General features: G+C 38.5%; 1 protein-coding gene across 1 annotated transcript in view; it reads left to right on the top strand.

Annotated features, from left to right (window-relative positions):
• Positions 1 to 13,984, top strand: part of rsrc1 (arginine/serine-rich coiled-coil 1) — a 239,678-nt gene that overhangs the window by 30,453 nt on the left and 195,241 nt on the right. The gene's annotated exons all lie outside the window — the stretch shown is intronic.

The raw sequence follows: 13,984 nt of genomic DNA, 5'->3' as shown, positions 1-13,984 counted from the left end.
ATAAAATATCAAAATGAAATATTCTACCATTCAAAAGACCGTAGTCACTCGTGATGTTAGTGTTTTCACTTTGTGTATACAGTGATAATCTGCACAATATAGATTTAAATATAATAAGCTAGATCCCAAAAGATATTTTAGATATTTTGTTTAAAGCTTTTTGGTTGCAGCAAGCTACTAAATGATGGTGTCATGTAGTTTGTTTTAGTGTTTTTTGTCAACTTATTTTTCAAGATATAATCACCGCTGAAATATGATGAATTCTGGGTATCAATTTCATTAACCTTCTTTCATGTTTTTAGCTTTAAGCTTTTAGTGTTTTCTTTTGAAATATTTAAATGTTTTTCGAACTTCATTAGTCACTTTATCAGCCAAGAGGAAGGCAGATGCTGTGTTTGATAGGAATTCCATATCATAATAATAATAAAATGCCACAGTGCGCCAAGCTGTGGTTGATTTACGATAATGCTGGTTACGGAAATTGGCTTTATGAGTGTTTGAAAAGTCTTGCAGAGTTCTTGGACTTGAAAAGCACTTCATCTTGGGAAAGCTGCAATAAAGAATAGGCCATTCACATGAAGGAGCCTTGTAGCAGTTACTGCAGTTCCTGTGTGGTCCACACCGTTTACTACCAGCATAGAGGGAAAAAAAACTGCTAGGAATAGTTTTGATCTTGGAAATCGGATAGTTTTCAATGTTAAGTCAGATTGTATGTTCCAGATCAGTGCATATAGCAGATATGAATATAGATGAAGATTTGCAGTTGTAAATATATTCGTATGTGTTAAAGTATAAAGAGAAATTCAGGCCTCTTTGAAGCTGAACTGCTGCTTATTTGGCTGTCAGCACTGGTGCCTGATGGTATTCTGCCATTAGAAGCTATCATCCTTACAGCTCTGATTTATCCTCTGTGGGCTAAAATTTGATATCTGCGTGTCTCTCACAGGCCATCCTTCACGATGGACACTCCGCTGATGGGACGCAGCAGATGTTTTGGCTGATTTCAGTTGCAAAACAGTGTTTTCTCTGCTGGCCGTGTTTTTCCAAACCTAATGAAATAATAAAAAAAAGCACTGACTTCATTTCCGTTCATCTGCGGTGGCGAACAGTTAAGGTTTTTACGAGGGTGATATTTCAGATGCATTCGCATGCTTAATTAAGTGTAGTTTTCCCTTTGGCGGAGGAATGCACGTCTGCTTTGTGTCACAGGTTCTTTGGGGTCCTTTTTTTTTTAAAATACAGTTGGCCCTCATGCTTTGCCTCAACGTTTATGATGTTTCTTATACCAGAGTTGTGAGGTACCTAAATCACTTAAGCGCACACGGCATAAGCGTCCACATTTAAACAATAAAACGCTGTTAAGAGCAGAGCCTCAGATCTACTGTCACTTCATAAATACTCGTATATAAAAAGGAACAGAAAAACCATCATCTTGCCCCGAGAGCACACCTGCTAATTAGAAACACGTTTTGTAGGCCGTTCTCTCCTCTGGAAAGGAAAATATGGCTGAGAAGATGATGTCAGTGCTAGCTTATAGCTTGATTTCTCTTGCAAGTGATTTTAGAGCATTTCTATTGGTCCATTCATCATGAACTGATGTAAAGGGTGTGTGTGGGGGTGTGTGTGTGTGTATTTTTATATATATATATATATATATATATATATATATATATGCACACACACGTATGTATGTACGTGTGTGTGTATATGTATGTATGTGTGTGTGTGTATATATATATATATATATATATATATATATATATATATATATATATATATATATATATATATATATATATATATATAAAATCGTCGCTGTGCAAAGAAAACCAAGTATCTCCAAAATAGTAAGAAGAAGGCAAAACCACTCTTACCTTTCAGGGTAAGTTAATGTAAAGAGGTTTTATTTCAGGTGATTTTAGAGCATTTCTATTGGTCCATTCATCATGAACTTTTTTACATGATGTAAAGGGTGTGTGAGTGTGAGTCTGTGAGAAAATGTTGTATCTCAATTTTTGATGTTATTTTGAAAATACCTATCATCCTTTACATTGTATGTAAATTTCATTATGAATGGACTAAAAGAAATCACCTAAAATGACTTATAGATATTTCTTCTCTCAGTAGCAATATATATATACGCACACACACACACACATACACACACACGCACAGTTTCATATGTCTCTCTATATATGTATATATACCCATAGTTTTATATATATATATATATACAGATATATACACACACATGTAAACAGTAGCCAAACAGTCAGCAGTTTATATATTTGTATAGATTTACTTTATTGGACTTATTTATGTTGAGCTACATCTGATACTTGGCAAAGATTCTGATTCTAATTCTGAAGGTAAAGAACCCCTAAAACTGCCCACCATCATCGCTATATCACCATTTAGTTACATAAACCACAGACATGTTCTCAGGGAATCAAGGGAAGAAATAAATGAAAAATAGGTCGTTTAAAGCGCTTCATAGCCCCCGCGCAGTTTTCCCAAGTTGTCTACAAAAGCAGACTTCCAGGCTGGGAAAGCCTGTGGGTCAAACGATCGCCCGTGTCGACAGTGGTGAGTTAGCACCTTATTGGCACTCTGACCCCTCACCCCTCATTGACCCCTTGTTTGGGTTCTCCGGTGCCCTCTGTGGCACTAATAGGGGTGTAATGTGGCCCGAACTGCTGCGCAGCCCAGACTGCTCCGTTTAGGATTGCGGTGTCGCTGCCGAGTGACGGCGGTCACATGTGCCGGCGCGGCTCGGAGCTGCCGCAGCGAGGAGTGATGAAGAGTCAAACGTCTAAAAATCCCTCAGAGGGGGCAAATTTCCCTTCGCCGAGCTTTCGCGACATATGGGTTCCTTTAGATCTGAGACGACTTTGAAGGCCTTTGAACTCGCGACCTCTGCGAGCGTGTGTGGGCCGAGCGCGAGCTGCCCGACCCCCAGTCTCGCTCGGACTGACCGCTGATTTGAAGAAGTCCAAGAATTTTTTTTTTTTTTTGTTATTTTAATCATGGCATGTTTTTTTTATCACTACCCAACGTGTTGCTAAGCGAGTGAGGAAGCAGGGACGAAGTTGCGGCGGTAATTATAATAGCCGTCATTTACTTTACAACACTTTCAATTTGTTGCGGCTCTCGCCTTTTTCACGCTTTTGTGCGCGCGCTGATGTTGAGGGAGGCAAACAGCTTGGGAAATGTTTTCAACATCCATCGTAATTAGAGGAATCTCATAAATTAAACTTGTGTGGCGCCTCCGTTTGAAGAGCACTCAAAAGTGAGGCGCGCTGGATGGCGAGCATATTTGCATCGCGCGGAGCGGACGGACGGACGGACGGTGGCTGGGGGGGAACAGCTGTTTAGCGCGAGCTTTTTGGCAGCGGGAAATCCACGCGGCTCGTTCAAGGTGCTCTCGAAGCGTCTGCGGTAAAAATAGACAGAGGCGCTTTTAACTTAATTGTGGCGCGGCTGCTCGGTGCGTGTCTGTCTGTCCGTCTGCGCCTCTGTTGTGGCTGCGTGTGCGTTTTAAGAGGCGCTCAGCAGGGAACGCGCTCTAATGATGTTAACTATATTGATTTTTACTGCTGGCTTTTTAAAGCTTTTTATTTCTTATTTCTAAATGATTTCCGGGCAGGAGGATGAAGATGAGCCGGTCTGTGTGCCGCGCTGTCGTTCTGCCTTTCATCTCGCCTCTCTGGGTGTTTGCGGTATGTCATTATGTAGAATTACAGCAAAGCAGGATCAGTTTGAATCCAGAAGCTGCAATTAGGGTCCTTATAGGATTAAAGGGGAACTCCACCCAAATTTCTGCATGATTAAGCGCGGAGATGTCTCTACAGTGGTGGTGGTAGGAACCAGGGATCACCATGACTACAACACTGATGTAGACATTTTATTTACCATCCAGAACCACCGGTTTTATGAGTTTTATATGCAGTGTTGATGATGGGAAATTAGTGACATGTGAAAACTTATATATATATATATATATATATATATATTATAAATATCGCTGCTGTTGGAAGAAAACCTTCTATGCCCATTTTTGCCTGTTTTTGTTTTTGACATAATTTGAAAGTGCCTGTTGTCATTCATATTGCGTATAAATTTCTTGATGAACGGATCAGAGGAAATGACCCAAAATGAGCTGTAAAAAACCTCTGGTTCCATTGACTTCCATTCAAAGTAAAGTAGGTTTTTCCCTTCTCCTGTAAAGTTACCATTTTAGAGATGTACGACAGGTATACATGCCTCCACCCTGAAGTGAAAAACGTCAACGCATTCTCTGCAGAGAGCAGACTTATGCACGTTTTAAACACAGTTACTATTTATTTGCTGAAGATTTTGAAAAAAGAAAACAGAAAATGTGGCCCGTGCAAAAGTTATGGCACATTTTATTTTTTATGTTTTTTTTTTTTTCCCAAATAAATAAAAATTGTGCACTAAAATGAGCGGAAAATTCTGTATTTCAGTTTGTTTTCTGTAGATGAAGCGTGTAATTTGACAAGGGGTGTTCATATGTTTGCAAACTACTATTTTTTTTTTTTTAATATATAATTTTGTTAAGCTAAACTATTGATGTCTAAGCTGCTACTTTAATGTTACATATTATGCTACCTTTTTCATGCTTTCCAACATGTTAAAAAGTATCTAAAGTTGTGCGCTTAGCTTAGAACCTCAACAAAGCATGTAATTCAACTGGAGTGTTCACATTTTTGCAAACGACTTTCATTGCATGTAAATTTGTTATAATCCACTCTAAACTGTTAGCTAGTGTTGTCTAAGCTACTGCGTTGATGTTTTACATAATAGGCCACCTTTTCATGCAGTTAACACATTTTCCTAGCTTTCCTTCAACCTTTTAGAAGTAATTTATTTATCAGTGAAGCGCTGATGGTTTCAATATCAGTAATATCAGTAACGTTCGTGGTACTTCGGTGTACCACGCTGGGAATCATACATCTAATCTCATCTTGGACACCTTGAAATACCTTAACCGCAATGTAGTCAAACAAGTTCCAGCTCCAGCAGAGAGTTTTAAAAAAAAATCTGTCCAGATCAGGTTTGCTTTTACAAACTCGCACTGTGTTCCGACGTTCTGGTCATGCCGTAAAGTCCTTTCTCTGATCAGATCTCATAATAACAGTCAGCCGCAGCACGGCAGAAGGAGGAGCAGGCAGAATTTTTGTCTCTTTCACACAAGGTTAAAACTCAAATCTCCTCCTGTATCTCACAAATACATGTATGTTTACAGCCACGAAATGCATGTGCATGATGTACAAGTGAACTTAACTTAGGAACCGGAACCTTTGTTAGTTTGATGCTAACAAATAATGGAAAATCGTATTTCCCTGCTGGCAAAAGTTACCATTTTCATCAAGGGTGTTGTTTGGATCAACAGAGGCTGCTAATAAAGGAACGTTTTCCTTATCTACTGTCCATTATTTTCCATTAATTACTCTCATGGAAAGTTATTGATGATGGTAATTATATAGCAGCACTTAATGTGGGAAACTTTATACGGCAGTATGTCATATTTATCAGTATACCCACAGCAAAGGGGCAGTGTAAAGGTTCCTAACAGGCAGCCTCCAGTTCTAATGCAATCGTAACCAACTAAAATAATTATGATAATCAGATGATGTTATAAATGTGTCTTTAAACTTGTACTGCTTGAAAGGATGAATCTTCAGGAAAAAGTCTAACTCATTTTGGGCTTCGTATGTTGACATGTTTAAGAATGTTCCTCCAGTAGGCCTTTATGTTCTTGTTAACCTTAACATAGACAGTCGTCCTCTCCACATAATCCATCATTATTAATTTACCACAGAGGAGGGCATTTTGTATTTGTTTAGGTTGATTTATAGGATCCTTTTATGTGCGTGGGTTTGGTTTCTGAGTGTTTTTTATTCCACGTTTATTGCTGTGTTGATTGAAATACACAGTGTGACAGCAAAGCAAGAAACATCGCACTGACGATGTGAGCACTGCAAATGGATTCATGTGTGAAATACGATATCTTTGTTGCATTTTGTGGATCTATTTGTGGAACTGCTGTTGTAACAGTTTAGAGCAGGATTTCAGGACTGAGGCATATTTGTTAAACATATCGAGCTTTTTATGATATTTGTAGATATTTGATTGTGTGGGCTGTGAAAATTTTGGTAAGCTGGATTCTAAAGTGTGGGAAAAAAAATTAAATAACTCAATGGGAACATGTTATTTACCTCTGATTTTTATTCCCCCTTATAGTACAGCAGCAGTGTAGGCAGCGTTTCGACAGTTGTGTGCTTTTAGTTTTGCAAAGGTATCAACAACAACAGTCACACTGGAAACGGTATGTTTAATTTTATCATAATTGGATTTCTGCAGTTGTTTGATTATTCAAATGATCTTGTGAACAGCAAACTCTGATTTCTTAGATCTGAGTAAGGTCTAGAAGTCTGATTAAGAAATCAGATTTTAGCTCAGATTTCTCAGTGCTGTAAACTCTCACAAAGATTTCTTAGATCTGAGTAAGGTCTAGAAGTCTGATTAAGAAATCAGATTTTAGCTCAGTAATCAGATTTCTCAGTGCTGTAAACTCTCACAAAGATTTCTTAGATCTGAGTAAGGTCTAGAAGTCTGATTAAGAAATCAGATTTTAGCTCAGTAATCAGATTTCTCAGTGCTGTAAACTCTCACAAAGATTTCTTAGATCTGAGTAAGGTCTAGAAGTCTGATTAAGAAATCAGATTTTAGCTCAGTAATCAGATTTCTCAGTGCTGTAAACTCTCACAAAGATTTCTTAGATCTGAGTAAGGTCTAGAAGTCTGATTAAGAAATCAGATTTTAGCTCAGTAATCAGATTTCTCAGTGCTGTAAAGTCTTACTCTGATTTCTTAGATCTGAGTAAGGTCTAGAAGTCTGATTAAGAAATCAGATTTTAGCTCAGATTTCTCAGTGCTGTAAACTCTCACAAAGATTTCTTAGATCTGAGTAAGGTCTAGAAGTCTGATTAAGAAATCAGATTTTAGCTCAGTAATCAGATTTCTCAGTGCTGTAAAGTCTTACTCTGATTTCTTAGATCTGAGTAAGGTCTAGAAGTCTGATTAAGAAATCAGATTTTAGCTCAGTAATCAGATTTCTCAGTGCTGTAAAGTCTCACTCTGATTTCTGCTAGTTTAGTTTTCTCAGTCTGCGCATGCGCAAAAACCAACAGCGGCACCGGAAATAAGCGAGTAGCTTCGCAGCGAGATGCAGCGAAACACTTTTGGAGTGACACTGAAACCAAATACATGCTTGAAGAAATGAAGGATTTAAATATTCTTCATCTTCTAGATGATGTATGTTCATATTATTAGGTAAAGTGGTGCGATGTTTTAAAAATGTTTACGTTTATGTCACGATGTCTTCTTTGAGTTTATTGACTGGTTGTAAATCTGATTCCAGGCCTACATGAGTCAGACAGTACTTTCCCCATTATGTGATTACTTAAGTGCATTAAAATACATTGTTAGATTATTAACCAAATCTGATTTTCTGCTGTTATTAGAGACACTCAGTGTTAGTTATCACAGGTGATCTTGCATGTCTTATGGCCATTGCACTAAGAAATTAGTCTTAGACGTTTATAATAGCATTTATTTGATCCGTGACATTAGTCTTTTGTGTAACGTCACAAATGTTTTATTTTCTACCTACTATTCCAGTTTACTCAGGAAACTAACTCGGTATTTTCCAAGGGTCACAAGATCTTTGATGTTCACGTTTCTCAAGATACTTCTGAGGATCAAGATGTTGAACTGTAGCTTCTGTCTGCATGGCTATGATGATCAGCCTCATGGCTATGATGATCAGCCTCATGGCTATGATGATCAGCCTCATGGCTATGATGATCAACCATCATGTGATTTGAAACAGCATGTTCCGGCCTGAGCTCATGCATCCCTCCTCATGCAGATTTGTTTCTCAGTGGTGGTCAGACCTGTAGACCCACAGGTATATGGTGTAGAAGAGTCTGCGAAGGAGGGGAATCGGTGATGAATTCGGCAGGCGTGGGATCCTGTGTGCTATCGTTGGCCTGCCATTAATGTCCAATTTCACATCGAGTGAAAAAAGCTTGTTTAGCAGGAAAATAATATGGGCAGATAACAGCGCTACACCATCCAGTCTCACCCAGGCCCACATAATTACCCAAATAGGTTGTGGGGAGGGATCGTATCCGAGTCTAGGCGGGGGGGCTCACGCGATAAGCGCCCACCACACTCCCACACACTGGTAATTACTTTATTGATAATTCACAGGGAAAATTGCCCCAGCCAATCGCTGCTGCTAGATTTAATGGATTGTTTGGGGGGGCGAAGAACGGGAAGTTGTGGGGGAGAACAGTGAGGTCCCTTTTTTCAAAAAGAAATGAAAATATGTTTGGGCCATAGGGGAAGGCCTTTTCCTCCAGAGATAATCACTAAAAGTAAATGTAAAATAGCCCACACTTGGCTCGGGATTGGAATATGCCTACGTCTGTGTCTGTTAGTGGGTGTTTATCTATAACTCCTACATTAACACATTTACCCCTAGCCTTAAATTAGCTAATAATTCTCCAAGGGGAAGGCCTTGGTAATGAAATTGACATTTAGCAGCTTCGCCACAGTCTATTAACTACAATAAATTTAATTTGCAACAGGCCCAGAAGTGTACTGGGGTTGTAGAAAGAGGGGGGAGGAAAAAAAAAAAAACGCCCCCAACAGATTTGGTGTTTATTACATCTGCTGGCCAAGAGTGCAGTTGCTAAAATGGGCCGCTCTCGTGTTCCCACATGCGTAACAATTACTGTTACCTTCTCCCTGCTCACCAAAAGAGGGGGCAGCAAGGAAAATCTGGGATGTAGTCTTTACAGACATGCTTTTTAAATGTAATTTTTGGCAGTGCTTCTGCCATTTGTAGGTTTTGGAAATGGTATAATTTTCACCTGCAAACTTTTTTCTTTGCTCTAGTACCCCACGTTTAGTTCAGGGGTGCAAACAGTACAGAGAAATTATACTTCAGTGGAAGAATGGGCATTAAAAAATGTCCTGAAAGTCAAAAATCATGTATATTTAGTCATCACACAAAGACAAATTCCCTGCCGAAAGTGCTGTCTTGATAAGTAAAGACGTCTTAACATTTTAACTGAAGTCTACAAGTAACATTTGTGTGGTTTTGTGTGGTATTGGGTGATTTACTGGTTCATCCAGTACACAGTTTGTTTTTGAAGAGTAACTACACCCTAAGACCTTTTTTTTTTCCATTAACAACCGAAATGCATTGCTGTGTAACGTTCTGCCATTCGAACGCCTCTGCTGCTTACTGCTGATGATTTTCTGGCACTACGTTAGCTCTTCGGCGGCTTGAGTCAATGGCTCGTACCGCGCTGCCTGATCATAAACATCATCCCTCGTCGGAGATGGGGATGGTAGTGTAAAAGACCTTGTAAGACTCTCAGATGCAAAAATGCCGTTTGATTCTGTCACTTCACATTTATAGGTAGCTAACGTACACTAACTCTAAAAACACAAGGCCCCAGCCCATCCAGTTTTCCTCGCAGCCCCACATCCAAACCAGGTACATCACTTCAGTGCAGTTAATGTGACAGTGGAAGGAAAGCCAGTCTCTTGGGGTTAGTTCTTAGCCATTAGCCTAGCATGGAGTTGCACAGGCTTTCCGTGTGCAGCACTCCTTGCTCGGCCAGCTGCTTCAGGCGGTGTTTCAGCCTACAAGTCGAAGTCGAGGTGTGAACAGCTGTAATATTTACAAAACTCTAGCATCGTCTGAAGCTCTAGGATTACAAACAGAAGACAAATGACTTTTGGACATAAAACAACATTGGGCACTCAGAGAAGCCACTGGGGGCTTTACACACACTCGCCTTTATCTCTTTGGGAATACTGTTAAATAGTAAAACTTCAATAAAGTTAAAAAAATCTCATTATACTTATATTATATTTTACAACAACCTCATAATGAGAAATATTTAATATATTGATCAGATTTAATGATTTCTCTTGCCATAATATTTTTAGCTTTTGCATAGTTCAATTTTAACTAAGCTGCAAAAACCACGTTTGGAATTCATTTGGAGGTCATAAGAAGCAACTAATTTACATTCATCCAGTTGCAGTAGCTTAGCTTCACCGATTCACATGTAGTTCTAGGCAGTGTTTTCGCTCTAGGTGCTTTTTTCAGTGAAGCACAAATTGGGGGAGCTAATCAGAACAGAGCTCATTTACATATAAACTCAAATGTGCAATAACAAAAACAAAACAAAGCTTGTTTAATTGTAAAGGGTGAAAAGAGGTTGGACAGCGTGTAAAGATGAGTTACAACTGGACCTCAAGGGAAGAAATACAGTAACAAAATAGTGTAAGATGTGAACCTACAAGCATTTTCCACATTTGGAGATCCTATTAGGAATGCAATGGGAATAATTTCAATACAAATCAGTGTAACGCTAAGATGTATTTCACACATACGACTGCTTTTCTCCAGATACGATGCTGGCGTGAACGGTACTGTACGACCATATGTCCCCTCTGTGATCAGCATTCTCTGCTGAGCGGTGAAAAAAGCCAGCAGAAATATTGAAAACGAGGCATTAATATGCATGAAAAAGTCTATCTAATATGGAAATGAGCACTTAAAGCAGAAGTAATGAGCATATGACTGTTGATACATCAATCATAAATCACAGGGAGAGAGTGAATGATGTCTGTTTGAGTCAGAATCGGCTCGACGTGACTCTCTTCTCCTCACTCTCATTTCCACATCACTTATTTAGTTTCACTGGTGGTGTTCAGATCACAATTAGGGTGGTCACTCTCAATTATATTAATAACCGAGTAATTGTCTGATTATTTTAACAATTCATTAAGCTGTTTTTTAAAAGAGCTAAATTCACGTTTTGCTATATGGTAGAGTCTCAAACACATCGTGCTACTGCAGAAGTGAGGATTGATAACGTTAATGTTATTGTGTTAATGTTTGTCCGCTGTTTGTAACGATACATAGATTTTAAAGTTCAATACTATTTTCAGTTCAAGATTCAGGTATTTTTGCGCTGTTTTCTGTGTTAAACGTGTCTCGATTCAACCGAATTCTCTTAAAAGTCTACAGTTGAAGAAAGTTCTGAAAAACTTCTAAAAAGAAAGTTCTGAGAAAGATATCAGTGCAGATTTAATTGGAACGCATGGTATATTTTTAAAATCTAGTAATGGATAAATTGGGACAGCGGTGATGGTGTTCAATGGATGTTCAATGGTGAAACAATGTATTTTTGCACACTTTGTATGTTGATTTCATGTAGTTTTCTGTGCTTTCATATCATTCTACCAAACTGGTTCTGAGTCAGTGTTGAAACCACAAGTCAGACTTTTCACTGGCCTTTGATGTTTCTTCCTTGAGTGACCCTGTACCTTAATTATGTCTATTTAATTAAAACTGATGATTGAACATTTCGTTTTGTCAGGACCAAAACAATCATAGCACTACCCAAACTTTACCAAATGTTTCGGTAGTGACAACTTTGAGCAGAACTCAAAAACGCAGCCAGAACATGACTCGCAAACACAGCTTTGAACAGCTGCACACATAAACTCGTCGTATTTTTCATTAACACACAAAATCTTTTACGTAACTGCAGGAAAATTGTGTTTCGGTAATGACAGTTCTTAATGTTCCACACTGATTTTCAGACTTTGAGACACATTTACTTCAAAACAGTGGGATCTAACTGCTCACCATGTGGCCATGAGGGCCAGGGGTGCGGTCTCACCTCCTGCTCTACGATGCTAAAAACTCTGTCTATGGACTAAAACTGCGTTTCAGTAGTGACATGAGTAAGATTTTTTCTTTAAAAATTTCACTTGTGATGAGCTTAAATTAGAAACAAAAAAGAAAAACCACAAAAAAAAAACATATAACTGCTGTCGGATCAAAACCTCATATCTCCGAAATGGTTACTTTACAGGACAAGGAAAAAAAAACTTTATTTTTAATGTAAGTCAATGGAACCAGACTTTTTTCCAAATAATTTTGGGCCATTCTGTTGGTCTGTTCATTAAGAAATGTACACACAATGTTCAAATTATCAAATTATGTCAAATTGACAAAAATGGAGATACAAGGTTTTGGTCCGACAGCAGCGATATATATTAATTTCACAAGTGTAAATTTAGGGGTTGGGGTTTATGGCAGACATTTCCCAACAAAAAATACACTAAACATGATCATTTAAAAAAAAAAAATGTTTAGCTTCCTACTATCTCTATTAATGCATTGGGTTTATATAAATCAGAACATAATCCTTGTAAATATCTAAGCTCTGAATACTTAATTATACTTAACTCTGAAATGCAGTTAGAACTCATTTGATAGAATGGTGTGTGTATATGAGAAAGAGAGAGAGAGAGAGAGAGAATTGTTGAGAGGTCAGTAGACCCGGTAAGTGGCCCAGTAAATCTCCTAGCGTCCTCTGCCCTGTCTATGAGGATCAATATCATGTGTACAGTCATCCCAGCCCCTCCCTAATGGACACTATCTACAGTCCTTCTGTCCTTCTACTCTTCTCCTGGAAATATACCCTCAAAGGTCCAATGTGATCCTTAAAGAACTCACATCATTTGTGAATTTTCCTCAGTTTTTAAAAATAAAATAGTTTGATGTAGCACATTTAAACTTAAACTTGTCCCAGGAAGAAAATACAATATGAAACTAAACACTTTTTCTACAGAAAACACACTTAAGTGTGAATTGTTTCTGCAAATTTTAGTGCACCATTTCTGAATGTTTGACTTTAAATTTAGGATGTGCCATAACTTTTGCACAGGCCACATTTTATATTTTTATAGTTCCCCTCTCTAGGAGAAATATTTGTATATTTTTTTCATAAGCCTCAAAGGTGTTTCAACAATATTGTTCAGTTTATGTGGTATTTTGGTCGTAAGAAAAGGTTCGTGCACCCTGGTCAAATTCCATATTTTGTTGCTTTTCTAAGTGATGAAATAAACACTTCTTCTACAGAGAACGCACGTATGCACATTTTAATGCATGATTACTGTATATTTACCGAATGTAGCGCATCGGGAAAAATTTAAAACATAAAAATCTGGCCTGTTTCACTTCATCAGTAAAACCGTGACCAAGAGGTCGGCAATTTAAACGTTAAGAGGACCCATTTTGTCCATTCAACAAAAATCAGACCACCTTCAGCCACATTTTATGTCCATGTTTATTGAAGTAACATGTTTGGTGTAAATATGTCTCAGTATGTGCGGATGCTCTAGTATAGGGTTAAAAATGTAGTATAAACGAAACCACAGACTTTGTTCTGCTTTAGCCGTTCGACTTTTTACGAGGCTGAAGTTGCTTCTCGTTCACCAGCTTCTTATTCCACTTGTCCCGTTGTACCATAAATGGTGCCTGTGGCGCCAGAATGTAGCTGCAGCACCTTCTAAGATGGAACAGGGAGAATTTGAACAAGAAGCTGGTGAATGAGAAGCTAATATCAGTTTTGTGGCCCATCACCAAATTATCAATGTTCATCTTAAATCTTTCTGTTTGTCTTTGCGTTAGCGACTATCTAGGCGAGATTGTTGTCTGCGCTGCTAAGGTGAATAGCAGTCTGCCTTCAGGGTTGAAGGGTGAATTTGCTGTTATACATTAACTCCAGCGTTTAAGACAATTTATTGTTAAAAGTGGGTTGAATAATCAGCAGAGCTTTATTTTACGGCAAAGGAGGATTATTTTATTTATACGTGAATTTCTGATTTTGCTGTGGCGCTGCAACAGGCCAGTGAAAGAGCCGCATGTTACCAACCCCTGGTCTGGGGCAAACAAACTTTGGCAGATGACTGCATACTGAAATAGCTGAAAGACATCAAAATAGCTGAAGGAAATCTTTTGGTCACTGTGTTTAAAGTAGCAGTGGAGGCTGCCCATGCAGATGAGCTGATGGGTT

Source organism: Pygocentrus nattereri, chromosome 19, assembly GCF_015220715.1.
Source record: "Pygocentrus nattereri isolate fPygNat1 chromosome 19, fPygNat1.pri, whole genome shotgun sequence".
Lineage (NCBI taxonomy): Eukaryota > Metazoa > Chordata > Actinopteri > Characiformes > Serrasalmidae > Pygocentrus > Pygocentrus nattereri.
Note: the sequence above shows the minus strand (reverse complement) of the source record. Positions and strands in the feature narration are given on the sequence as shown.